At 41.1% G+C, this 12,034-nt stretch overlaps 1 long non-coding RNA gene across 1 annotated transcript; it reads left to right on the top strand.

Moving 5' to 3' along the window:
• Positions 1-1,922: 1,922 nt before the first annotated feature.
• LOC135316197 (uncharacterized) lies at positions 1,923-11,797 on the top strand. The gene is made up of 5 exons (XR_010375633.1): positions 1,923-2,501; positions 2,826-2,932; positions 4,101-4,166; positions 8,597-8,803; positions 9,483-11,797. It is a non-coding gene; the product is annotated as an uncharacterized LOC135316197 (long non-coding RNA).
• The last annotated feature ends 237 nt before the right edge of the window (positions 11,798-12,034 follow it).

Raw genomic sequence — 12,034 nt, 5'->3', positions numbered from 1 at the left:
TCCTTAGCCTCTCAAGATTTCATGGCTTACTTTTGACCTCTAACTTTCTTACTGCTCCTACTCTGTTTCATAGGCATGCACCTCCAAACCAGTAATGACGGTTATTTATATTTATAGTGCAGTTGTGAGCCTGGCCTTGGCAGTATCTCACAGACTATGGCATTAGCCATGATTAAGCTGAGCCCAAACTGTGCAAAATGAGAGCTCAAGCTCTTACACGGTGTAGTAACAGGGGTTCTGGCCCCTGTTACAGATCTGAGCTGTGTTTTAAGAATACAGTAGAAAATCTGTTTCCTTTTATATGCAAAATCAATGTAACTACAATAAGAATAAAACATGAAAAAGATTATGCGTCTCAGCAATCATAGCAGTACAGTCTAGAGGATAGGATGCCTTTTCCTTCTCTTATTCATGCATGTCCTTCTGTTCATAGCATGTTGGGACAGTGATGCCAACAATGAAGCAGTGCAGTGATTTATTGACAGTTTGGTAGGAAAGGGGTGAACACCTGGTAAAGGGAGCAAGCGTGTCTGGAGCAAAGAATAAAATGAAGACTTCCTGGCTGTAGTTCACATCAAACTGCTGTAAATCAGTAACAGAACTGGGCCACTTAGTCATCTTCTGTTCCAAGAACAGTTTTCTCTACTCGAGTCAACTAAATTATCAGATCATTTAGTGGATGGATACACCAATTCCTGACCTCTTCTGAGAGTTTTTCTCTGCATGCTGATGTATGGGCTTGGAGCAGGCTCAGGAAGGACCATCTCTCTTATCTCTAGTTATAACTATACATGAACCTGTATTGCCCTGCATTTGTTCTTAAGAACAATTCTATGGTACCTAATACAACCATGTTCAGCCTGAGTGAGTTCTGGACCACTCTAGTAGTCAGATAGAGCCAGGAGTGGTTTGGAGCTGGTCCTTCTCCTTATCATGTTTAACCACAGAGAAGATAGCTAGCAGGAAAGTTAACTAGACATTTAGTACCTTAGTTCTGGTTTACCAATGGAGAAATGATCTCTGGTTTAGAGGAGAAACTGTATGAGAAGTGGCTAAAGTCCCTTAGTTTGTTCAGCCTGGAGAAAAGGAGACTGAGGGCAGACCTCATCGCGGTCTGCAGCTTCCTCACAAGGGGAGGAGGAGGGGCAGGTGCTGATCTCTTCTCTCTGGTGACCAATGACCAGGACCCGAGGGAATGGCAGGAAGATGGGCCAGGGGAGGTTTAGGTTGGATATTAGGAAAAGGTTCTTCCCCCAGAGGGTGGCGGAGCACTGGAACAGGCTCCCCAGGGAGGCAGTCACAGCACCAAACCTGACGATATTCCAGAAGCACTTGGACAATGTCCTGAGAGACATGGTGTGAATTTGGGGTTGTCCTGTGCAGGGCCAGGAGTTGGACTCGATGATCCTTGTGGGTCCCTTCCAACTCAGGGCATTCTATGATTCTATTCTATGATTACCTTGATAGTGTTTAAAAGAAATATTTACAGGAGAAATAGAAGAGATACAACTGCTCTTTGGGTGTTTCTCTCATAGAGGAACCTTATGAAATTTGGTAGGATTTTAATACATAAATTTATAGATGTTTACTATTGTTGAATAGAAGTGATATATAAAGGCCTGCAGCTATTAAAGCACTCCTGCCTCCAGTGGAGAAGGGCCAGGTAAGAGACCGTCGGCTTAATGTGGAATGAAATAATTTCTCTTTTTAACTATCCTATAGAGTCCCATGCATGTGATGTAATTCTCTACTCAATTCCACAGAGAAGGTATCATTTCCTATTAGACTCCATTGGGTGTTTGTACATAGGTTTTCTTTCACAGACTCCTCAACATAGCCAGAAAATTCATTTTCTCTGTGTAAACTAAGTGGTGTAGCTCTTTTTCCTCTGAAGTCGTATGATGTCTGTCACCACAAAAGCAGCCTACATGCAGCTGTATCTTGTTTTGGAGACTATACTCTTGCATATGGTTTCTAGATGGAGGCAAATATCATTGCAACTGAGCTATTTAAATAATATATTGTCACATAATGATTAATTTCTCTTTTATTTTCAGCATGAAAGTCTGTGGCATAGACCCCCATATGGTAAAATAATAGGCTGAAAGATTAGCCACCACCACCATCTGTTACTCGTCCCTGATTTCACTCCCTCTTTCAAGGGCTGATTGCAATTTAAAAATCTTTCATTGAATGAGTCTATTTTCTTTCAAGTTATTACCTAGATGACTTCAGTAATTCCATATAGATGGGGCCTGAAAAAGAAATGCTGAGAGCAGTGAACTCACGTAATACATTTGCATAATGCAGCGGAGGAGAGGGTGCTGTGATAGGAAATTCGCAGGGCTGGCATCTCACTTCACCCATCAGCGTTTACAAGAGCATAGCTCCATTGCCTGCTTTGCAGTCACTCCAGAAAGCCACGCTGCTGCTGCTGCTGCAAGAGAAATGAGGTCTTCAGTGTCCCATTTCTTACCAGAGTCATCCATTGTGTATAACAGGTGAGAGATAATAAACCATTTCTTCTTTTAGTATGCCTGCCTATTACATGTTGTTTTGTTTAGATGAGCATTTATATCTATATAGATGAACTTATTATGTCCAAAGCATAGGAAAGTAAAAGGCAGAGGAGGGGAAGGAAGGATAAGGAAAGCCAAACAAAGAAGAGCAAGCATGTCTTAGAAAATCATGAAGGGAAATCAATAAAAAAACCTATCCTGTGATCAAGATCCCCACTTATTTGTATGACTGACTTGCTCCAAGTCAAATTAATATGCACCATACCTTTGACATGTAGCCCTTCAACTGCATGCCAATCTTTGCAGGAGAACTTCTGCCATTTGAAGGCTCAGCACTGCAGGCACAGTGGACACTGGCTGCACTGTGCAGCGCAGTGCTTTGTGATAAACATGCATCATTCTCATGGATCAAGGTAAGGCAACCAAGCCTGGTAAGCAAACATACATGTTTAGCCTGTAGCAAATCCTGCTGAAAGCAGAAAGAATCCACACAATCAGGTTTTTGTGGGTTGTTTTTTGTTTTGTTTTGGTTTTTTTTTTTGCTATGGGAGACACTGCAAACGCATAAGCTGCATCTCCACATTTTACCAGGAGCAGTACTGAAAACATTACTGCTGTTTCTGAAACAGAAGTAGAAACAAATAGCTTCTTTCATAGTAGCCCTATTTATGTTCACATTTGAGCAGGAAAAAAACCCGCCACCATTGTGCCTTTGGACAATGTTGTGTTTAGAGGCGCCCTCTTCCTTCCCTGTCTCTATGTGCAAGTTCTAGCCGGGGACCTCCCCTTAAGGCTACAAAGTTTTCTCTGTTTCAACTTTGAACTATATGTAATGTACAACATGGAGTCAATGACGAGTAACATTTTTCTATTACACGGGTAAAAATGTTCAACTCCTTTAGCAATGAAATGAAATTTCACTATCAAATTTTCAGTTTTGAGTGAGCAATTGCTTTATTCCAGGCTACCATTAGAAACACTTAGACTACAGGATCTGCCTGTGTTCATGTCCTTCTTTTCACACAAGCATAGAAAAATATTTAACTTGCAGCTTTTTACTCCATTCTGTCAGCTGAATGGATGCTAAGTGTCATGGCTATCCTGCATTTGCTCCACGACTAATTCAAATCACACATGCTTGAGCCACTGAGGTGTGGGCATATTCCAACTACGAAATCCCACTCTTCTCCTTAGCCTGGTCTTGGGTCCCATTGCCTGTAACGTGCCCTGTCAGCTTTACTTTCTAAATTAGACTTCAGGCATATGAAAATGACTTCCCTGCTTGTAGACTGCCCAGCATATCATCAGGAAGCAATAAACAAAAACCTCAAAGAGGTACTTCATGCCACATGGAGTGAACTTTGTTTTCTAGATCCATCACTTCAATTGTTCGCTACGGGATATCAGGCCAGATTCTCAGTGGAAGTAAATCAGCCCAGCTTTGCTATGCGTGACACAGCTGCCCCAAAACTGAGCTACTAATGTTTATGTGCAGGAACAGTCTAAATGTCACTCTTAAGTCTGGCTCATGATTCAGAAGACCGTAACTGTTTGACATAACCCATGTATTTGTTATTTTAGGGGGCTGGTTGGAAGGAGATGGCAAAGGTTTAGGAGTCAATGATCTCCATCAGCTCTACAAACAAGGCAAGACTGCTGGGCTTTATTTTCTTTTGGGAACTTTCCAAGCATCAGTACTTTGCAAGTTGCCCCCATAGGCAGTTCAGTGTCTGTTTCAAGTTAATGTGCTTTGTTTTTCAGGCCACAAATAAAATCAGAACAAAGTAAAAGTTCAGATTTGTTTGAAAACAACCCAAATTGTGTACCATGTGAAAAGAAAGGTAAAAAGAAGGTCAGGGAAGCTGGGAGTAGAGAGGGCATGGGATAGGGAAAATCTCTCCAGAGGAGGGAATGTGATTTTTAACACACAGAAAAAGAATAAACTGAAGAGAACAGAAAAAGCTAATAGTTAGAAAGTCTACATGAAAATCACTTCGAAATACTGTAGCTCCCTTTCTCCTGGTAAGATTCTGGTCTTGCTCACAAGAGGGTCAAAGGGACTGAAACTAGGTAGCTCTCGTATTACCATTGTATTAGAGGCACATGAAGCAATGACAGCAATACAGCCAAGATACCAGGCCAAATTCTGCCTTTGATTACAGGCATTCAACTAATTTGAGAACCTTGTTCAACATGATATTTTAATTCTCTGATTCCTGAAAAAGCTATAGCAACAAAGGATGCATTGCATTAATCAGATATCAAACACACACACACCTTCGTTAAAACAAACATGACATCCAATAGAACGGTTTAGAGGGATTATTTTTTTTCATAACAGCAAAGAACTGTTAAGGAAGGTACCTTTGTTTCCAAATTTGTGAATATGATTATGTGTTAGCTGATTTTCCCCCTACCTTATACTTGCTTTCATCCCACAGCTCTTTTCTCAAGGATGGCACCAGAGTTAGGCTGCTAGCTTGGTGCTTGGAAGATCCAGTATTACAAATCTCCATCCCTTTACAAATACTGGATGAATATGGGGACAGTGATCCCCATCTGTCAGGTGGGGATTACATTTTCCCTGCAACATAAGTATGGCAAAATGAAGAAAATATATACTTTGGTGACAAGTTCTGTTAGTACCTCTTCTGGATTAACATATTTTCTCTCCTGTGTTGGATGTATTGCTTTGTGAAGTCAGCCTCAAAAATTTCCATTGACTACCATGGAAACTGCATTGGGCCAGTAGTAGCCATAGTGATGCCAGAGGGTAAGAAGCTATGCATATGACTGTGATAGAGAATTGCTCACTGAATACTAAATTCAGATGACTGCATTGGATCCAACGCAATCCGAGTTGAGCACAAATGCAGACAGGGAACCATCCCCCCAGTACAAAACCTAGATAAAAACGATGCAAATATTTTGTGAGAAATTAAACAGGGTAAAACTATATTCATTGATACAACTGCTTATCCTTTATCAGTGGAGAGGTTGCACCCTTTGATTCACTGGATGGGTTCATCATTCCATGAAGATATGCAAAAGAAAGGAAAAAAGAAAAAAAAAAAAGCCAAGAGGGGGTGATTTGACTAAGATGAATGTTGAGCAATGGAACTGGCAGGCTCACAGAACTGTAAATAAGAGATGAAGCCTTTGAAACCCATGTCACCACTTCAAGGCTGGCTTCAAATCAGCAGTGACCCATAGCTATTATTATACATGGGTGAGATTTTGGTAACCTCCATGAATTGGGTTTGGGTTCTTAATCCAGTTAAGAGCAGATGTTCACATCAAGCAATTCAAAACCCAGACCTGCACTCTCAGGGAGTTGGAAGAAATGAAAAAACTAAATCTCATTTGTGACATTGAAAGGAATCGTGTCTTTGTCAAAAGCCAGAAATGAACTGGGCCAAGACTCCCTTCCTGCACTGCTCTGTTTAATAGTAAACCTCAGTGCCTGGATATTGCAATGAGGATAGCAAAGAGAAATTCAAGACAGATGAATGTGTTAACTGTCACCTGGGATAAGAAAGTTGGTAGAACGGAGAGAAATTTATATTGCTCCTGTAAATTGTGTGTCTATGCTTTGCACTATTTTTTGCTCGTTTGTTTGTTTTATTCTGAAAACAGCACAGAAAACTCAGCCTGTGCAGAAAAACAGCACAAGCAATGTAGGCTTCACCAGGTAGGGTAAAATTTGCAATGTCCAGTTATCACCTTTCTCCAGCATTTTATTTCCTTTGCAAGAGAAGAGAAACAGGTCCTTACTTTTCAAAGGACCTCTTGCTGGCACCAACAGAGAGATGCAAATGAAAAGCAAAGCAACATTTTAGATAGTTTCCTTCCATGATAAAGTTTCAAGGTTTTCATATATAAGTAAGAAGCAGTGGTAGACAAGGTGAGAAGCATATGACACTTTCATCTTGGATGACTAAAAAAAATAATAGAAAAAAAGCCATTTTAGTAAAGCTGCAATAAGAAAAAGAAAAAAGGAAGCTTTACATGCCATGGATACAGCTAGAGGAGCAGTTTACAAGGCATGATTAACAACAGCTTGAAAACATTTCTCCACATACCAGCTGCATGCATAAGGGAATATACTTTCATTATTGCTCTTATAATTAGCCTGAGGATGATCTTCCTAGATGAGCTAGGCACCTACCCGATATCTAAACATATTTATTTCCACAAGAAGAGACACTGACATAATGGCAATTTTGTGCAATGCAAATCACACTAAACCATTGGTTTTTTAAGTTCAGCAGCTGATCTTGCATGGTTGCTTACAAATGCAGGCAAAGAGACCACGCCGATAGCAGCAGTAAACTGAACTTATATCTCACATTGGCTTGAAGATGTAGTTTGACAAGTGCTGCTTAAACAAACCTGAGCATGTCAGTTATTTTCAAATGATTTACTCATTGCAGTCGCTCACAACATAAAAGCCAACAATCAGTCATTAGCACGCAACAGAGGAAATTTTCCCAGGGTATTATGTATCGTGTTTGGACAGTTAGAACTCACCGCTATTATTTATTCACGCCGCTATAAATTATTCTTCTCAAAATGAACCCGAGTCACGTAAATGCTGACTTGGAAAGTATCAGAGACCTCTCTTTTCCTGCAGCATGTATATTTCCTTTCTAATAAACTTCCTGCCCAAAAATGGAAAACCAAAAGCTAGTGGAGCTTAGGTGTTTAAAATCAACGCCCTGGAGGCATGGGGGAAAGCAGTTTGGTTAACATTTGCTGTATCCCTTTTAAGGCTCTAAATTCGTTGAGGGCTTAAATTATTCCAGCGCTGCAAAACAGCACCACTGAAACATGTGAACAGCTTTCATAGTGGTGTAAGCATCAGATTATTTTTTACAGACTTTTTCCTTCCTCTTTTTTTTTTTTTTTTAAATACATATTTTGTCCTGTCAAACAATACCCAGCTAAGCACTCTAGATACACAGCTGTTTTAAGTAACTATGCACGGTGTTGCTTACAGCAAGGAAACCAGAAGCAGTCAACCAGACTGAGTCAGCCCTCCGCGCAGTGGCTTTTGGGACACAGATGCTGTTCATATTCCCAGTGTGATGGGATCTACTAGAAACTGTAGAGTAACACCAGTTCATTTTACACAAGCCTCCTGATAGGTAACAATGTTGTCTCGTGGACATTGTTAACAGGGGTTGAATTTAAACCAGGGAAAATAAGGTCCAAAAAGCTCCCTGGGAGTCGCCATAACCAACCAGGATCTGGTACCACATTATCATTAAATTGAAGCTATTTCAAGTTGTCTCTCTGGTGGTTCATTGCCACAGACACTTCCACAAATAGTGGATGAAAAAGATTCCCCTGTTAAAAGTGAAAAAAACCACCCCAAAACCAACAAACCCCATACCAAAAAAAAAAAGGCACCAAAAATGCCTTCTGTCCCATTTTGGAAACACATGATTTTGAAAGACAGCTAGCCAGAGGTACTGAGGATGAACTCATAGAAGAGAAACTGAGTTGCACTCTTATGTCCAAGGGCTCTTCTTGGGCTCATTCTGCTCCCACTGAAAGACAAGAATAATGCAATGCCCTCTGAAGTTATCAAACGGTTGCAGAGTTAAAGCCAAACTTTTTCAACAAATGGCCCTTGAGCATAGACCATGTTATGCCCCTTAGCTTCTACAACAGCTCTAGTGGTACCCCAGCGTGTTGTGGGGACCAAGTATCCCACAGACGCTGGTCCAAACCATGAACAAGTTGGAAATTTTCAGTAGAAAGTTATATTTCTCACTGTTTAGTACTTTCCCTAAACCACATGAAATGCAAACGTGAGCAAAATTTTGGCCGCTCTTTGATGAGCACGGCAGACCGTCTCAGCTCTAACATGCTCTGAGATATTTGTGCTACAACTTCTGTATCTGACTTATGCAAACACACAGGTCAGAAGCACTGCATTCTGGGGCTAACTGCCTGCTCAAATCTGTGACAGCTTTATTGTCATACCATGGGGGAAGTAGATACCCCTTTGAAAATGACTTTGTCATTATTTTAGACATCACTGACATTTCTTTGGGATTTTCTGTCTGCAGCTCCACCAGATGCCACTGAAAGAGAAGCAATTCTATTGACAAGTTACCCCTGGAGCATGCTGTAAATGGGAAGTCGTACCTCACTGAGACATTCTGGAGATACCTTCTTGTTTCATTTATTTGGCAAAATTTATCTCACAGATGCAGGAAACATACACGTTGAAGAAAACTATTACTGTTACTTAACTCACATAAACAGTGTTGAAGGTATTGGCAAATAAAAACAGTTGTCCTCCACTGATTGCTGCTGCCGTAAAATGTCTTTGGAGAATTGTTTCTCCAGAGCCTTCAGTGATGTGAGACAAGCAGTTTTGATTTAGTCTTAAATATGTATATATTTAAATGTTTCTATAATTTCTTCTATGGTTAGACACAACTCTCTCCTTTTTATTTCAAGACAGGACCAAAAGCACGCAGCCATTGTCTGAGTCAGGTTATTCTAGTCTTATCTTTATCTGTTGTTAAAGCTTGAACAGACAGAAGCTCTTACAGACTAAAATCAAACGATCAATTTTTGCAAGCTCAAGAAGATCAAATAATGTGAACAAGCATTGGGAGACAGATCTTTGATGGATAGAAGTTGTAACCAATGGTGTACACGAATTAATGACATGGCCCTTGAGCTTCGGTATTTCTTCTGCAGGACCTTAGCTTTGAACTCCTGAGGTCTCTATTTACCCATTTCCTTGCAGGGCATGTTTCCCACTTAAACAAACATTCTCAGGGCTCTTTGCATAGGTCAGGAAGTTCAGGATTCAGATTCACTCATGATCTTACTGAAATGAGTCATTTATTCTTTCAATTAATTATTCAGATTTACTTATGCGTTTGCTATCGTTCTCCCCTTTTTTTAATCTTTTTTTTTTTTTTTTTTTTAAATTCTCAGGATATGATCCTTGCAGGAAAGGCCTGTGCAACCAAGACAGCTGCTAAAGAATGATGTCACTCATTAATTTCACACCGGAAAAGTAAATATGCTAGCAAATGTCTTACATGTCTGTGTTTATTTGTGAGCAACAACTAGTTTGGAGAATATCTACAGCTATGACTTAAGTCAAAACACGACAAATGTCAACACCTTGGTTAACAAATGCAAAGCAAAGCAAATGGCTTTATCCTAAATTGAAAGTCCCTTTTTGCACGTAGGAGAATGCTTGCAGTTTCACTTGCTGCAGAAGAAAGCCAGAAGCATAGAGGCTGGGGAGATCACCACATCTCACAGTTGTTTGTCCTCCCATCACTAACCTGCGTGGGATACAGCTGCCTAGATGTTTGTTTATGAAACTCCCAGGCTTTGCTCATCAGGCTATGCTGCTTGAGCTAACAGCCAAGTCCTCCCCTGTGACCCATCCCAGTGACTTGTGGAGCCTGTGGGGAGCCGGGAGAGAGAAGACTTTTCCTCCCTATGCTGAATAACAGCTCCATTTTCAGCACCTCATTAACTACTGCAGCTGCAGCAGAATCACTTTTTTTGGGGGGGGGGAACAAACAACAAAAAAAACCCAAAACACAAACCCCAGCAGACCCCCAAACTGAACAATAGGCTCTGCAGGGTGGTTTAGCCAGTGACTCTTCTCCCTCCTCTGCTTCCCGTGCTGAGGAGCTCTCAGGGACACAGCGGAGCAGGGCACGCCTGAGGCCGCACAGAGCTCAGTCCCCAGTGCTTTATCCCGACACACAGGAGACCCTTCCTAGCCATGCTGCCAGGAGGGGCAGCTGTACTGGCAGAGAAGTAGTCGCCACTTGGTAATATCTCTTAAAGAGATGTAAGCAGCACCCCTAGCTTTCTTCTGAAGTACTAGGAGACACAGATACTGTCATATAAGCCCAAAGCCATCTGAAATGTGTTTGTTTTCAGAGGGGGTATTGTCGATGCTGCATCAGTTGCTGCATCCATTACTGAGGAGAACACAGCTCTTCATACCTTTTTCAAACCTGTTAAAACACCCTTTTCATCCCAATGTTTACAGCTAACAGAGTCAGCAGATCCAGCGAGACACCGCCTTCCCTCATCTCTCCAAGTTTCAGTATTATATCCATCACTGATGTCTGGGTTTTTTGAAAATTTGAATTTCAGAATGGACCACAGGATTCTGAGCGCTGTCTGTCCCACTGGCACATGGACCATAATCCATACCAGCTCATGACAGACCTACTAGCATATCTAGTTTGCATTTCATCTGGTTTTGAATTGTCCCTAATCCCCTTGACCTTACTGATCATTACAGGCAAAGGTAGTACAACAGCACATACTTCTCATACTCTCCCCAAAGGCAGCCCACCTTCGACCTGCAAGCATCATCTTCACAGGATGCAGAAAATCAGGCCATGGCTTTGTCTATGCAGCCATTCTGGCCATGGCTCCTCTATTATTACTGTCAGTAGAATATTAATTCCAGAGTTTTAATAAGAGGGTTTTGTGATTTCCTGGCTACTGTGCAGCTGAGGTAAATTGGAGCTGTGAGTAAGTAATAGCTTAAAAAGCAAAACCAACCCTAAACCTTAGATCAAGCAATGTCAATGAGGCAGGGTGATAGAACATGAACCATAAGCAAGTAGCCACTTCTCAGGATAATGAAACTAAGCGGTTTGCCTCAGAGCAGGCCATAATTTGGCATGCAAGAGAAATGAGTACAGAACTGTGAACTTTCAACCAAGCACCTGTTCAGCAAAGAATTTGACTTTTTCTGTGTTTTGGGGGGTTTGTGTTTTGTTGGGGCTTTTTTTTGTGTGTGTGGGGGGGGGTTGGTTTTCATTTTGTGGGGTTTGGGGTTTTTTTGTGTGGTTTTTTTGTGTGTGTGTGTGTGTTTTGTTTTTTGTTTTTGTTTTTTTGTTTTTAAATAAAAGCTCTTGCCTGGACTGTTCGATTTGCACTAGTATTATGCACACTAGCTGAAAATCACACTGTGAAGATATGCTTTGAATAGAATACAGGATGTGTTGGTTTAGGGAAAATTTAGACTACACAAAATCTCCCTTGTTTCTTTCAGTAAATTTGCTGCAACAAGACTTTTTTCCTAATCCTGCCAGCTGAGACTTTCCGTGTCTGCATCCTTAAAGCTGTTGTTATTGTAAGAATAAAAATCTCATAAACCTTGTCTGAATACAGAACTAGACAATTCAGGGATTTTCCTGTCACTTGTGAGCACACCTTTTTAAACAATTGTTAAAGCATCCAGCCACATATGGTGCCAATATAAGAATCTGCAGAGCCAGTAGCTTACACACAGCCAGCGACCAGCAGTGGTGGTGATAAGAAGAAAAGAAAATCACCAAGGTGGTTCTCACAGGAAGTTTTCATTCGCTGCTTACCTCTAAGTGGTGCAAGTGTGTACTCGCAGTTGTATATACACACCTGCCCAATTATGGCTGCTATAGGGAGCTGCGCTGTTCAGTGAATCTACCAGGATGAAAGATGAAGATGGTGATGATAATTAT

The sequence above is a fragment of the Phalacrocorax carbo genome, chromosome 1 (assembly GCF_963921805.1).
Source record: "Phalacrocorax carbo chromosome 1, bPhaCar2.1, whole genome shotgun sequence".
NCBI lineage: Eukaryota > Metazoa > Chordata > Aves > Suliformes > Phalacrocoracidae > Phalacrocorax > Phalacrocorax carbo.
The sequence above is the reverse complement of the archived record's forward strand: the minus strand, read 5'-3'. Positions and strand labels throughout refer to the sequence as shown.